This window comes from Crocodylus porosus, unplaced genomic scaffold, assembly GCF_001723895.1.
Source record: "Crocodylus porosus isolate Cpor-Errol unplaced genomic scaffold, CroPor_comp1, whole genome shotgun sequence".
Lineage (NCBI taxonomy): Eukaryota > Metazoa > Chordata > Crocodylia > Crocodylidae > Crocodylus > Crocodylus porosus.
The window spans coordinates 6,815,992-6,832,127 of NW_017728929.1; the positions used below are offsets into that span (position 1 = coordinate 6,815,992).

Sequence of the window (16,136 nt, forward strand, 5' to 3'; positions counted from 1 at the left end):
GAGTGCATGCAGAACATGACTCCCACCGGAGAACAGCATTCTGATCACACACAAACACAAATGGGGCAAAACATCTGTCTGTTTATGCTGTTAACACTCCCCACCCAAATGGTGTGATCCTCCCCTGAGGGAGATGCAAATGATCCCTTTATGCCTCTTAACTACCTCTCCAGAATACCAGGAAGCTTAAATAATTCATATTCATAAAATACTGGGATCCTAAAATGAAAGGATGCTCAACATTCAGAGCAGTGGTACACGCCACTTGCCACTAAACTGCAAAGATTTTTTCTCATATCTCTCTGCAGGCTCCATAACTCTCTCCAGCTTCTTTGGACCTTGTATGGACAGGTCTAGATTTATTGCTTTAGGGCTCCTTAGGGAAGTAAATCCTTAGCATGGTGTCACTTTCAAATAGAAGCCATATTGCTACAAAGGCATCTGAGCAGCAGCAGGTTCCATAAATGTGTGATGGCATTTTGTCATTGCACAGAGCTTCAGTGTCATTCAGAGTACCAAAGAGATGGTGTGATGATTGCATTTTGATGATGTTTTGCTATAAACTATTGTGACAGTACTACCAGTCCAAACCACTGCTTGTACGACAAGGGGACTTGTGTTGTGGGCCAGCTCAAACTGTTGATCTGTAACTGCTTCTCCATTTGGTATATTTTGAATCATCCCTCTCTGTTGAGCTCTCTCTTCTGCATTGAAATCACCAAAGACAGTCTCATTTACATGACTGGTTGTCCAGTATTGTCAAAATCGGACCAAGTTAAGTCTATCATGTAAGCAATCATGCTTGCTCTAAGCTTGCAGCCTGCTTTATCTAGGCTGACCATTTCTACACTGAAGGTTGAAATAAAATCTGGGTGCAGATGTTTTCCTTAGCTACTACCAACACTGCACACCCAAGTACAACCAGCACTCACCATCATCATACAACCAAGCACTATCAGCAGCCTCCCATACTTATACAGACAAGCACAAACAGAAACCTCCCCCCAGTACACCCGTGTTCCACCAATACCCTTCCAGTGTTGTGCATCTGATTATCACCAGTACCTACCCACCATGACACATCAGCAGTAGGATTATACTTCTAACACACTACCACATACAACCAAAAATATACTGCCGCAGGCCGTGTATCAATTTTTCCCATTGACTAAGAAATTAGCTGTTGTTTGTTTCCCATTGATGGAAACGGAGGAGTTATAAAATCCTTCCAAGTTATGCTTGCAAAAGAAATCCATCCCCCTCCAGAAACGTGTGTATACTTTGTCCTAAGCATTGGCCTTGGCATTGTTGCAGAGGAGCAGAGCTATCATAGTAGCTCATAGATTGAAATCTGTCCTTGCTGTAACTGGGGCTTGAACTATTAGCTGCTTTGAAAACCTTAAACTGTGATGGAAAGCTGAGCAGGTGCCCAAATAAAAACTTCAGCACAAACCTGCTATACTCATGGTGGCCTGAGCTACAGGGAAGGTTAGGCAGTCATCACATTCAGCTCTTCCTGGGGTCTGTACATCATGTTCACCTTCAGCTTCAGAGATGAAGAGGTGAAATACTTTAGCCTGGAGGTGATACCTGCAGGGATCAGTGGCCTGGTCCTTGTCTGGAGGAAGGAACTAGGTGTCCTAGTAAACTGAAGATGAATGGGGATATATTTGGAATCTGATGCCACTTGCACCAAGTCCATATACTCTCAGTAGGAGGTGGAGACATCTTGTCCAGCTCTTCAAAGTGTTTCCCTTTTCTTTCTAGTCTTGTCTGCATTCAGGAGGCATCAGCTACTTTTCATCCAAAGGTTGATCTGTCCCAGGCATGCTGACCCTTTCGTAGTGGTAATGGTTGCATCAGCTGATAATGAAACATTAGTGGGTATCACTAGCACTCTGTTGGCAGCTGAGTCAAGGGAGTCTCTCTCTCTCTCCCTATGGTCTCATCTAGGTACTGTGAATAAGAGATAATATGGATCTCTGTGTGGCTGCACAAATGAAGGCCTTTGGCAGGGAGGAGCCCTTACCCATCACCGTTGGTGGCGCAGCTGTGGAGTAGTGGTTGGGGAGTAGCGGTTAGTCTAGTGCTTGGCCATCTGCTCATGGTTTTCATATGTTAGCAGTACCTTGTGGTCAAAAGCTGCAGAGATGTTCAACAGTATGAGCATGAAGATCTCATTTCTGTTCATGGCCAGGAGGAGTTCACCATTTAGTGCTACTGGAGCCACCACTGTATTCTGTGGTCTGAACCCTGAGTGTGAGCTATCCAGGAGGCTGACTGATGGCACAGATTATTGGAGCTCAGTTGGGTCTGTGTGGCTGGTTGCTAGAAGTGGAGATGGGGGGTCATGGAAATGGGGTAAAAGCACAGGACCTCTGAGTGAATGAGCAGATCCCCAAGACTCTCCTACATCTTAGGGTAAATGAGGTCGGGAGCCCTTATCATTTTCCTAAGCCTTTTAGTTCCATGGGACAATAGCACCTATTAGTCCATACATTTTCTAAATAATTTATCAATCAGTCTAGTTTATCCAGTCAATATAAACACACACATAGATTTACAGGCAAGCATTAGTCAAATAGATATTCACAATATCGATACAGCTTCACAGTGATGAAACAATGAAGAAAAGGAGTAGCTAAAACATCACAGTTACTCTGCACAGCATGACATTCCCCCTTCCTTTTGAGCATGTAAGTGAAGCAGTGATCTGCTGCTATATATTGAAAATGGGATCATATTCCAGGCAATGTTTCTTCTGCAGCAGAAGTGCTCAACTTTTGGGGCCTACAGGCCAAATGAGCAGTGTGGGGTTGGTCTGAGGGACGGATTAGGCCCAATACACCAGGATCATGTCTTATGCCACCTCCCTTCAGCCCAGTGCACCTGGATTTGGCCCCACAGAACCACACAACCTACCTGGCCCATGTGTGCCTGCATCAGCCCCATGCTGCCTTCTCCTGGCCTTGCACCCATATTGGGCCTTGCACACATGGATCAGGCCCCATGCACCTGATCTAGCCCACCAGGCCATGATAGCTGGCTTGTATAGCTCCCCACAGGTCCTGAAATTTGGTAACAGGGAAGACTTCCAGGTTATGTGACACAGCTCCATGGGCTGGATCTGGCCCCCAGGCCAGGAGTTGAGCACCCCTGTTTTAGATGGGCTAGATGAGGGATTTCATGCTACTTACCTATTATTTTATGCTAATACTCTGCAGGTTTCTAGTATGTTAACAGTTTTGCATCAAAGTATTTCATGTGGAGAGTTACCGAAGCTTGACTTCCTAACTGAGACTTTCTAATTGTGTGCCAGATACCAATGGAGGCCTTGTATCAGAAGATGTAGTCAAAAGGCGCAGGAAACAGAGAGTTAAATTTATCAGCTTTGCAGCAGGGCTGGAGAGTTACATCATGTTGCTGTGGTAACTAACTTTCTGAAACCACAGTGATGTATGGTAAAGCTTTGGGTCAGTGGGTAATAAATTCTGTTTAAAAAGTGATTTTTTCCCCATCTGCTGATGTAAACATCATTAAGAGAAATGATGGCTGGGAGATGGATTTCTTTTTATATCAATTTTCAGACAAAGAAAATAATTTTAAAAAAAAAAAGTTGTTTGAAATCAGAGAGTGCTATAAATAAAAAGGCTGGTGATGGAGTGGAAATTTGCAGTGGTGATTGGTTTACAGCCTTCAGTAATTTAATGGTAACTCTCAGTTCCCTGTCTGAAGCTGCGAGATAGCCTTGGATTGCTCAGCAAGCATAGGGTGATGGCTTATCCCCCAGGATTAGAAGAACCTCTTTTTCAGGAGATTGAATGCTTCTGGCTGGCCATGGCAAAAACCCTCTGAAGTGCTACTTAGGTAAATTTTTTCCCTCCCCTTCCTCTTCTCTTCAGTTTCTGTCCTCCATGTACCTTTCATTGTTCTACCCTTGCTCCTGCCTGACACATCACGCTGTCAAGAATTGCAGTCTGCCAGTCACCCTTACTGGCTTGAAACAGGAGCCAGTAGCACAGGTGAGATGGTATAGGTTGTTTGCCCAGACACATCCTCATTGGAACTGGGGACAAATGGGATCACTGAGTGAAATTCAACTCGGACGTAATTTGCTGAAGCAGAGTGGGGGATACAGGTGGCTTGTTCCCTTCAGGTTCTGTCCCCCAGTTGAATTGGGGTTGGATCTGAAGGTCCCTAATTTGTGTTAGTCAAGCCTATTTTGAGAACTGCTTCCACAGCTAAGCTAATACCATTAACTGAGCTACCTAGTTTCAAGATAGTGTAGGCATGTCTATTCTTCACTACAGTGCAGAGAAATCTACAGTCCTTTAGTGTGCTTCTGATGCAATGTCATGCTATTTGAAGAGCCATGATCAGGTTGAATGGTATCGTAGCCAGAGCTCTGTACTGTTATGAGGCAGTCCTGGCACACTTGATTTGGCAGTGTGCAGAGGCTTGTTCCATGCCCTAAGCTCCTCTGCAGTACAGGCAGTCCTTGGACTCACGACACAATTGGTTCCTGAAAACGGCGTCTTAAATCAAAACGTAACTTGGAACTGATTTTCCCATAGGAAAAAATGTTATAAATGGGGGATTGGTTCCTGAACCATGGCCTGATACTGTTTTCACCAAAAATAACCCAGAATTTTGTACTCAGTTAATTATAGATGAGAAATATAGCTACGTTAATGTATTTATATTGTAAATAGCAATCATATTGATTTGGAAGGACTTCTTTGAGGTGACTTTGCCTGACTCTTTGAAGGGCTCTTGGTTGGACTTTTTGACGGGTTTTTGGCTGGAGTCTTCTCAGGAGTCTTGCCTGCAGGTTTTTCTGGAGTCCTGTCTGCTTTCTTAAACAAAGTGTCCAAGGAAGTTTGGACAGATGTTCTCCAGGGAGATGGGCAACACAGCGACTTGTTCGCTGGCATGGCATGGCATCGGATCAAGCATTGTAAAGTCAAAACTGATGTCTGAAAGTTGAAACAGGCTGTCAATTTAGAAACACTGTAAGTACAAAATATTGTAACTCGAAAGGTTGTAAGTCGAGGACTGCCTGTATGGGGCCAAAGCATGCACACCAAGGTAGTGGATTCCAGCCTTAATAATGTCATGAGGACCATCACTGGATGCCTTGTGCCAACTCCAGTTGACTGCTTACCAGTCCTTTCAGGCATTCTACCCCCTGACATCTGGAGACAAGTTGCCACCCTGGCCCTAGGTCTTAAAGACCAAGATCCAGACCATTTTCTGCACTATAGCCTAGTATATGTAAGTCAGAAAACCAACTATCACCTGAAGTCTTGGAACCCATTCTCTGCTCAGGCCAATAAACTCATTGAATCTGCAGATGGCATGACACCCACAGCCCGGACCTCCCATCAGTGGAGCAGGCTATATGCTGCATGAGAACTGTGGCTAAAGAATTTCATCCCCGATGCCAGCTTCCACCCCCCAGGCTGGCAGCTGCCTCGCAGGGCCTGGACTGCTCTTAACCATCTCAAAACAGGTGTTGGATGGTTTAAGACAAGCATGTACTCTTGGGGTGGCTCCAGCCATTCTGGTTGCAGTTGTGGTGCTGCTCAAGCTCAGACAGACAACCACATCATCTGTGAATGCCCTAATGGCCTGGCCCTCCTTTGGGGGTCCTTGTCTTATTGACATTGACCATTCTACCTGTCACTGGATTTCAGGCCCTCACCCAACATATGAGTGTGGCAACACTCACTTCATCATCATCATTGTCATCATCATGATCATCATCTCCTCTAAAAAAATGCCATAGAAAGGAAAGAGAGTGGAAGAGAGTCAGGGCAGGAGATTCCTAGCAAAATTCTGATGCTGCTGATGACACCACAACTATCTTGTCTTACAGATTTCTGTTCTCAGATTATTTCCGCATATTTGCACTTCTTTTCTTTTTAAATAAATTGCCAGGAAGAATTGGATGCCTAATTCATTCTAATTGGGACTCAAATCCTTTTAAGTAGCTTTTGAAAATTTCAGCCTTAGTCTCACACTTCCTGAGCTTCCAGCCATCACACGTAAGATAGGAAAATATGAAGGACCTGAGAGCTGCATCTCCTGGTACCTTGAGCAGCACAAAAACACACTGTATGATCATTGTAACAGTTTGCTCATCAAATGGATGTGATAAGTCAGTGCCTACACAGTACAAGGGTAACACTTCTTATTATAAATACCTGAGCTACACATTGGGGAACTGACACAGAACACTGGAAGAGGAATCTGCTTTTGGAGTCCCTGTTTTGGGCTTGCGTAGCCCAATTCCCTTCCCAGATTGCCAAGTGATCAGTCTTTTACTTCTTGTCATCCTGTAGGGTCTCAAACGAAGGAGCAGGGGTGCATTTATTACATAAATTAAGCACCATGCTACTCCAAGCCCAGCGAGAGTGAGCTACTGGGAGGGCACACAAAGGTGTCATCATGATTTATGGGGTAATTAATAAACAATTAAGGTGCTTTGGAGCATGGTTATACATTTTATTCCAGCCATCCACTCTGCACAGATTCAACTTTCATGGGATCCAGGATCCAGAGTAGGCCAAGCTGAGAAAGATGATGCTTTCAAGTCACAAAGCAATGGAGGCTTCCTGGCTTTAGTTTTATTGAGTCCTCTGGTATACTGCCTAGGAGTTTCCTTGACACTGCAGGGACTCTACTCTGGCATCACATGTGGGGGAAGCCAGAGGAAACGCCAGGATTGAAGCCTAAGGGGTCCATCTCTTTGTTTTGTTATTCCTTATCAGGCTGTTAAATGAATGGAGTGAGCATTCCTCAGACTGAATGAGTAGGCATCATGTTGACTGTGGTTGTGAAGCGTCTCTTCTTACGGTTCTTTTCAGACTGTAGCTGCAACATCCCCTGAAACTCAGTCCTGGACTGCAGTGATCCCTGCAGGTTTCTTTTTTTTTTTTTACAAAAGCTCTGACTGGTATGTAACACCCTTTTCTCTTAGTCTAGCTCCATGATGCCAATTCTCATAATTCACCTGTGATTCTGACTGCCCAGGCTCACCCACTCTTATCCTGAGTGGATTCTCCCAGTCATGTTATACCTTTGAAGGGTGTTACCCAAATCTCTTGAACCAAGCAGTTTCCTATTCACTGCAAAGAGCAAGAGCTTTGTGTTGCTGTAAGCAAGGGCAGTTTAGGTTAGATAGTAGGAAAAACTTGCTCACCCAGAGGGTGAGAGTAAACACTGGAACAGGTTCCCCAGATCGGTGGTGGACTCTCTGTCCTTGGAGATTTTTCAGACCTGGCTAGACAAGCTTTGGCTGGGATGATCTAGCTGGGGATGGTCTTGCTGTGAGCAGGAGGTTGGACCAGATATGACCTTCTGAGGTCCCTTCCAACCCTCAGTTTCTATAATGTTATGATTCTATGATTTCAGAATGGGAAAAAGAGAATTTAAAAAAAAAATTCTGTGGGGAAAAAGTTGGAACATTTTGTTTGGATTTCTGACTTTTTTAAGGCAAAATAAAAGATATCTCTAGAGTGGAAGATTGTTGTTTTTTTTTTGTTTTTTTTTTTTAAATGCAATCAAAACCTTTATTGAAGAAATGCTGAAATGGACTGATTTGGTAGTATCAAAACACCTCGGGATATTTTTCAAGACACATTTTTCCAATTCAAATTCATTGAATTTGTAGCACATTCTATGAAAAAGCTCACTTGCAGCAAATCAATATTTTCTACTGAAAAATTGTTTCACTGGAAAATTCCCAACCAGCTCTACTAATGTAAGCTGAGTTGTCTCTTTTTTGTATTAATGTCTAATGACAGAATACTTGTATCTTATGCTTCATTTGAGCCCCCTACCTGGATGTTGGCACATTACATCCTCAGTGCTATGATCCTGCCATTTTGAAGTCAGTGGCAAAGCTGCCATTGACTTGAGCAGGACAGGATCAGACTCTTGCTTATGAATAGACTTATCCCTATTTTTTGCAGTAAGAATGACATTGGACTAGTTTTATAACAAATGTATAGCTCTGTGGAAAACACAGAAAGATGCACATCCAGGGAAAGGATAAATCCATTAGATTGGGGTAGTAAAGGTATATTCTTAACCTCTGATAGGATAAAATATTGTTAGATCTTCCTGGGAATGAGGACGTACAATAACACTATTCTTTTCTGACTTTTCTTTTTGGGTTCTGTAGAGAAACAGGATCCATGACTGACAGAGTAAGGCCTAGGGTTGGGAAGATGAAGACAGTGGATATCTCCTGCCTGTGGAAATCTCCTGCCTAACTTAATTCAGGCTCACTCTTTATCCCAAAATTGGAATAGTAAGTATGTTATTCAGTATTTTGTATCTGCTGTCTAGGATTCTTGTTTGACACGTTTCAGTCATTCATACTGGAAGAAGACATAATACTGATGACATAGCTGACTCTTCATTGACACAAATGACAAATATAATGACTTGTTGAAGCTCTAGATTTGCTAATACTAAAAAAAAAAAAAAAAATAATCATTTACTAAAAATAAGCTTATGAGGAAGGAAAGGTACTCACAAAAATGTGATTCAGTTTCACCCAGCCCAAATCCAGAGTATGGTCCCCAAAGGTCTCTGAGGTGCTGTCTAGGTACCCAGTCATCAGTACAAGAAATAAAGCTGTGAAGCTGAGTTGTACCTTCCCCTTCTGTCACTTGACCTGTCTGACAGTAAGGATTTCATGGCTTCTTTCTTTCCCTTGTTTGATTTGAGCCCCTCTGTAGCTGTGTGTTAAAGGCTTGAGTAAATCAAGAAGAAAGAGTCAACAGATTTCACAGCTCTGGCACAGCAAAGATGAAGAATTTCACACACTGTCATAGATTAAAAGAAACAATAAAAAGATTGAAGCTGACTGGTCAGCTTTAAAAGTAACAGCAATAAAAAACAGAAGAACAGGCTGAAGCACATGATAGCAAGAAACGTCCTCTTGAAGACCAGCACACATTCTATGAGTACATCCAAAATATCTTACTGTCATCTCAAAATATTGACATCTACATAAGGATCTCATACCATCTCCAGGCTTGATAATGGAGCCTCTTTACTGGAGGTACTATGCAATGGTATCAACATTATATCACTCATCAATATAGATTCCTTTAAGGGTCTAAAACCCTACTTAGTGCTTGTCAATACTGTGTCAGCGACAGGGCTTCGAATGCCCCCCCCACCCCACAGGTCTACTGATGTGCTCCAAAGTCAGACATTCACCCATGAGCCTACTTCAGACTTGTGCACAAAGCCTGTCCTTGAGCTCTCAGTTTCCTGAGAGCAGGAACTCGCTGGAGCAGGCACATAAGTAAACCTACAGTTCTGGAAAGCACTAGTGGATGGACTCAAGTGTGCAGGGTATATTTAGTCCAACCTACTGGACAGCTGCTGCTGACATAATATAGACAAGCCCTCACTTGATTTCACTTGAACGGGGATCCTGTCTTGAATCATGGCCTTAGGGAAGGTGAATTTAGCCCTAAACTTCTGTGACTATCTACTGGTGCGTTAAAATTCTCTAGTCTGCGTTATACAGGGAGCTTCTACATTTGATGCTTTAACACGCATTAGACTAAGTAACTGCACATTAAAGACACATGTCTACACATGAAAAATGGCACATTTAGGTTATTCACACCTAAATTTGATACCTGCAAATGCAAGTATCAAATTTAGGCGCAAATAGTCAAAGCACGTTCACACTGTGTGTGTGGACTGACTTGGGACTAATTAAAGCCAGCAAAGGTGTAGTTCTGTGGGAAACCCAGAAAGATGTAAATCCAGGGAAGGGATAAATCCATTAGATTGGGGTAGTACAGGTATATTCTTGGGCTGCTCCCAGCATCTTAAGTTAGTCCCAAGTCAGTCCATACACACAGAGTTAATATGCTTTAATGCCTGCATGTGTAGATGCCTGCCTCAACATGCTTAATGCACATTAAGTTAATATGTATTAAATTTATGCACTGAAATGCACATGTAGACACACCCACAGAGAATCAGATTTGATAATCATAGTGGTTCCAGGGGTGTATTAACTTTCTCCTCAATAAATTGAATAGATGAAATTCTTTACATTGAACATTTAGGCAGATTTTACATCCCTTGGATCATTCTTTTAGTTTTTCTTAGAGCTTTCTCCATTTTAATGCCTTTCATAAAGTGCAATGCAGATGCCAAGCTCAGCACAGGATTGTGGTAACAGTCTGATCGGTGCTGGATACCAGGTTATACTTCCTCTTATAGTTACCCCGCTTATAAAATCCAAGGATAGTATTAGCCCATTACACTGAAAACTTGCATCCAGCTGATTACCTATCATGACCCCTGCTCCATTTTTGGAATCAAAGTTTTCCACGAGACAGGCTCCCATCCTGTAAGCAGAGCTATAATTGTGCATACAGCTGCATTAAATTAATTAATTGTGCGCACAGTTTCAGTAAGCAGAAGTATAACTGTGCACACTGCTGTATTAAAAAGCATGCTCTTCGATCTGCCCTGCCTATACCATTCTACCACTCTTTGTGTCATCTGTGATCTTTACCAGCTAGGGTTTTACATTTTTCTTCCAGATTACTGGTAAAAATATGTAACAACACTGGGATGTGAACAGACTTTTTGTAAACTGTGCAGCAAAAATTTATTCTACCTACTGCATTCTTTTAGAGCTAGAGATTTAGGGCCTGGCTAATTTCTGTGGAATTTTTGCTGGAGTGAAGAATTCACATCTAGAGACTTGCATCATTTTATTTACTTGCTTCCTTGTTCACTGAGCACAGGGGGAACCATCAACCCTAAAAGGTAATTACAAGAAGTTGAATGATCCTTGCACTTCTTGGTTATAAAGTATAGTTGATTATAAAGAACCATATCACACCATTGATTTTTAATCAAAATTTCCCAATCAAATCAGTGCAGAACTCTGCTTAGATATTACTATTCACCCAAAAAGGATATTAAAACCTGAACAATGTTCCCCACCAGAATATTTTGTATCAGGTCAAATATTGTAATCAGCATTGCCCCTTTAATTTAAATGTAACTTTACTTTAATTGCCAGCAACTCCAAACATAGATTGAACATCAGCCTCCAGGCTCAGGATACAGCTGTTATATTTTCTTTTCTTCCTTTTTTTCTCCTTTACACTAATGTAATGCTTATTTAGGAACTGCAGCCATCTGTGTGTGCTGTGGCTGGCACTGCTAAATTTGCTTTCTTCCCCTCGTTTGCTGAGACTCATGGTACACAGAGTGTTTCCCAGGACAGCAGAGACTTTGTTTGATTGACTTTTCTGATTGTGTCCTAAGAAGATGGTTTTCAGTGTTCTTTACCTTATGAAAAAAGGTTATCAGCTGAAGATCAGTGCATGTCATGCTAGCCAAGACTCTCTAGGCAGATCTGTGGTCTAAGAAAAGCTGGTCAGAAATGGTTTGGGGAAGCTATACCCCGCACTTCCCACCATGGGCAGATAATTCTGACTGGTGAAGAGCAAAATTTGTTTGTGGTAATGTGCTGGGTTTGATGGCAATTTTGTTGAAAAGCAAAGTATTACTATAAATAAGTCTTGCTTTGCATATTCTCATGACAAAATTCACTGAGAACATGTGGTCTTCATAATCATAACTGCTGTTATCCCTTTCCCCCAGCACCATTTAAATTTTAAGTAAAAATGGGAGAGGGAAAGAGAGAGGGAGGGAAACTATTTTAGCCCCCCACTCCACCAGCTTGTTGATTAGGGTACTTTTCCAGCTTGTTGGAGAATCAGGTTTCATTTGCACCCCAATGAATATTTATACTAAGTGGAACAGTTCCAAAAGGAGAAATCAAAAGAGCCCTGCCCCAGCATATCCAGTAGCTGAGTGGTTGGGCACTTGCTTGGGTTGTGGGAAAACTGGGTTTAAGGCCCTGTTCTAAATAAGGCAGACCAGGGATGATTGGAACTCATGTGTCAGAGGTGAGCTCCCTGCTCATTACTTTGGGGGCAAAGAAGGGGAAGTGCCAAAAGGTCTCAGGTTCATCTACATTTGGAATAGGGGAAAAAATCCAAAATCATGGAAAATAACTGTGATCTGAGGTTGCATAACACCTCAGATAAGAAACTGGTCCAGGCACAGCTCCTCGTTGGCCCAAAGAGTCTCTTGGAAGTTCTTACTTTCCCAAAGAGTCTCATAGCCACATTGCCTTTTTCCTCCTGGCACATGACTACCTTGTAGTGTTTTGTCTCTAGACTGTATTATGATCTGCATCAATTTCCAGTAAACTCTCCCATGCCTAAGCCTTAGATCCCTTCTTTGTGTGCTCTGTATCCTCCAGTTCCCAGACTTGCTGCCCTCTTTGTGGGAAAATCACTATCACTTCCAAAGTTGTTGGAAATGGTCTTTCCATCGTGTGGTCTTGCCTGGAATCCGTGGACCAAACCTTCAGCTGGGGAAAATGCTCCATTATGGTTTATACTAACTAAGGATCTGGGCTAGAATTTAACTCTGGATTTCCTACATCAAGGCTACATCTCCCAAAATGCTAATAGAAGGTGTCTGGGAGATGTAGAACATTTTTGGCCCCCGCTATCTTTTCTGCTGACCCTACCCCCCACCTTCCAACTATGAACAGACAACCTTAGCAGTCCCACAGTATTACAGCCCAGGCCCTTCAATTGTATGTTCAGAGCATCCTTGGGGGGTGGGAGGGGATACCCACTAAAAATCAACAAAGTCACCTTTTAAAAAAGTCTATAGCATTGGATTTAAAAAGCCCTGTAAGATTGCTCCAGGCCACTGTTGCATATTAGCACTTGGTCTGCCAAAAGAAGATACATGCCACACTGTATTCAGGAGCTCTGTGGTGTCGTTTTCCAGCTGTCAGTATGATTAATGGACATTGTGTTTTATTTCCAGCTTTATCAAATACTAATTATGTATATGATAATTCTTAGAGCGGCAGTTGCTTTTGGTTCATTCGTTCTTCTCCCTGGAGACATATCAGGGATTTTTCCCCTCTTTCCTGAAATTCTGTTTTAATTGCTTCTCTTCAACCTTTGCGTGTGGTTTCATGCTCTATGAGGGTCAATGTATTGATCTTATGCTTTGATAAGGTCAGCAAAGATCAGGTGTGACATTTAGAAGACATTGCTCCTCCTCAAGTGGGCTTACTCATCAAAGTGTTGTCCAGGGGACTGAGTGGGAGAGGGAAGGAAATCAACACCTTCACATATGTTATTTAGTGTACATCTGTACCACTACTTTGGGCTGCTCCCAGAATCTAGTCCATAGATGCTGACCACCTACATTACAAACCTCAGAGGTCACTCCCCTCTCCTGCCCTTCCACTCTCCTAGTGGTACTGAGACCCACCTCTGGACCCACCTATGGGCTAGACGTAGCCTTCTGAGGATGCTCAGAAAGAATTGATTCTGGACACGTGTGGCAATCCTATTCTGCCAGGGTAGGTGTGTAACCATGCATAAGTCCAAACATGAGAGGGACACGAGTCAGATGGAAAATGAACCGGAGGGCCCCTGACTCTTTGGCTCAGAGAGATGGGCAGTGGAAGAAAGGGTGCTCTGTCCATGCCCTCACTTCTGCATAGCCATTTTATTTAAAGGACTATTGTATACTAAGTGCACCATGTAGGGCAGGATCTGTAGGCCTACATCAGCATAAGTCACTCTATTATGGTGTAAAGTTACCCAGTTATGTCCAATCCCAGCAACATCTATACTTTGCTGTATATCGTGTGTATGCATGCCTCTCTGTCCGTCTAGTTAATTTGAACTGAGTCGGGGACAGCCCTTTGTTCAGATGACTACCGCTTACTTGTGGGGCACTGTGAGAGTAGCCTACGGTTCAATAAACTAGTCACCTGTCATCTCAGGATCCTGGTCTAATTTATATCTGTAACAGCTGCTGCTGGATTTGCAGCAGGGTTCAGGATCCCTGCAAAGGCAGAGTGGGAAAGTGTGCAGAAAGTTGTTGCTTGCAAAAGCTTATGCATGTTTTTTATTGGCTCCTGAGGCAGGAGAGGGGAGAGGACTCATCCCCAGGAACTCAGCCAGGCTCAGAGAAGGGAAGGAGTCCTGGGACCACAGAGCTCGGGGCCTGCCTGTAAAGTGAACCTGTCCTTAGTGATGGGGAGGAGACAACCTGGTACCCTCTGTGAGGCAGAGGGACCCGTGGCTAGGAGGGCAGGGTGTTGATCTGGGAAGGCTCTGGGAAGAGTTAACTGAGAACCAGCCTGGGGCAGGGTGGGTAATAAAGCCAGGGTTGTTTCAGTTATCAGCGCAAGGAACCATGTCTGAGGATCGGAGAAAGGCTCTTCTGGGGAAAGGGGGCAGTGTGTATTTCTTTGCAGATACCACAGACAGCTGGAGCAGAGGAGAGCTGCTCTTCCACATGATGCTCTAGCAGGGAGCAGGACTTCCCAAAGCAGCAGCACCAGCCATGGCTATTGTGCTGCCAGTATGAAGGAGAGCTGATGTTTGTGTTAACTCTGTGTGCTCCTGCTGAAATCCACTGGAGTCTCAATGTTTAAGCTGGGGAGTTGTACTGAGGGTTTCTTTGATTCAGTTTGTACAGAGTGTTTTAGTTCATTGACAGTTAAATTAGTGATATCCTGTTCTGCTATTAGCCTCCTTCATATGTTGACTGTTTTGTAAATAATTAACTGTGTAAATAGTAGACTGTATGTACTCCAGTGTGTGGGGAAACCACAAGAAGGCACTCCATGGAGAGGTGGCCCCAGCCTCAGAGGCTGGGACATTGACCGAGGCTATTTGACACCCCAGGACTCTGAATTCAGACATAGCCATGGGTAGCACCATGGTTAGGGTTACATATCTGTGTACAAAATTGGTATAAATTACACCAATTTAACTCCGCTTTGTCTGCATCCCAGCTGCCTACTATTTGCCTCTCCTGTGTATGCACAAGGTATTGTAGATAGAGAAGGGGGGATCATATGCTTTGGATCAGTAGAGGGAAGGTTCCTGGCATGACCTTAAATACAGGTCTACGATCTCAACAGCCTAACCGCTTCACATGCTTAGGTATTTAATGTTCATGTTACGAACCGTACATGAGAAGTCAAGCATGACAACAGCTTTATTGAACCTACGATATAACAGATGCTCTCCAGGGAGCTGATTAGGTAATGTGTGTTTGGATTTTACTAACAGGTGATCCATGGTGCATACTGTGGAGGAAGATGAGCTAAGCTGTCCTAGGAGAAAATGTCTTTCCAACCCAAATCGGGCAATCAGATTGACCCTAAGTATAACGTGGGGCACAGTAACCAGCACTAGGAAAGATGATTGTTTGTACTACCTTACAGCACTGACTATGTCTGGTCAATTGTGCATGAAGGAAAAACAGCCTTTCTGACTTTTGCAGGAAGGCAACTAGCAGAAGAACTGAAGCTTCAGATCTGATTATAGTCGCTGTCTTAATGGAGTACTGCAAGGGTTATTAACATGGCAAAGGCAATGCAGTGTTTCCCGTCCTCCCCATTGCCTGTGAAAGAAGAAAATAAAGAGATGAGTTCATGACTTCTAGGGCCAGATGGGACCCCAACAGCCATCTAAGCTCAACCCCCTGGATATTCAGGCTGTAGAATTTCTCCCAGAAGGTGAATGAAAGCATATTTTTAGAAAGATCTTTAATCTCATTTTAACAACTGTAAGAAATAGTTAATCCAACAATCTGATAAGCTCTTCCAGTGTTCAATCCACCCCCCACTGCTACGAAACTGCATTTTATTTCAGGGTTGAATTTCTCAAACTTCAAATTCCAGCTCTCATCAGTAAGAATGAAAAGCCTCCCAGTATCAGATAACCTGCCCACGTGTCAGTATCTATACATAGCCATCACATCACCTCTCAACCTTTCCTTTGGTAAGCTGGACAGATTGATCTCCTTAAAGTTCATATCCAAAAGCTCATCTTCCAGTTACTGAATGATTTTTGTACCCCTCTTTTGAAGTCTCAACACTGGGGGCTAGATGCACAGAAAGCACTTTAGTATTGCAAGGATCAGCATTGATCCACCTAAATTTTAGGTGCCAGGATGCTGGGTGAACTTCATAGACATAGGAGCCTAGGCTCCTATACAGCACATGTGGAGATGTA

General features: G+C 43.2%; 1 long non-coding RNA gene across 1 annotated transcript in view; it reads left to right on the plus strand.

The window, feature by feature from the left end:
• The window catches only part of LOC109315325, a 61,182-nt gene extending 45,443 nt beyond the window's left edge, over positions 1–15,739 (plus strand). The window contains exons 3-4 of the long non-coding RNA XR_002102478.1: positions 8,197–8,317; positions 15,403–15,739. This is a non-coding gene — a long non-coding RNA (uncharacterized LOC109315325). The remainder of the gene's footprint in view (positions 1–8,196; positions 8,318–15,402) is intronic.
• Positions 15,740–16,136: the final 397 nt, after the last annotated feature.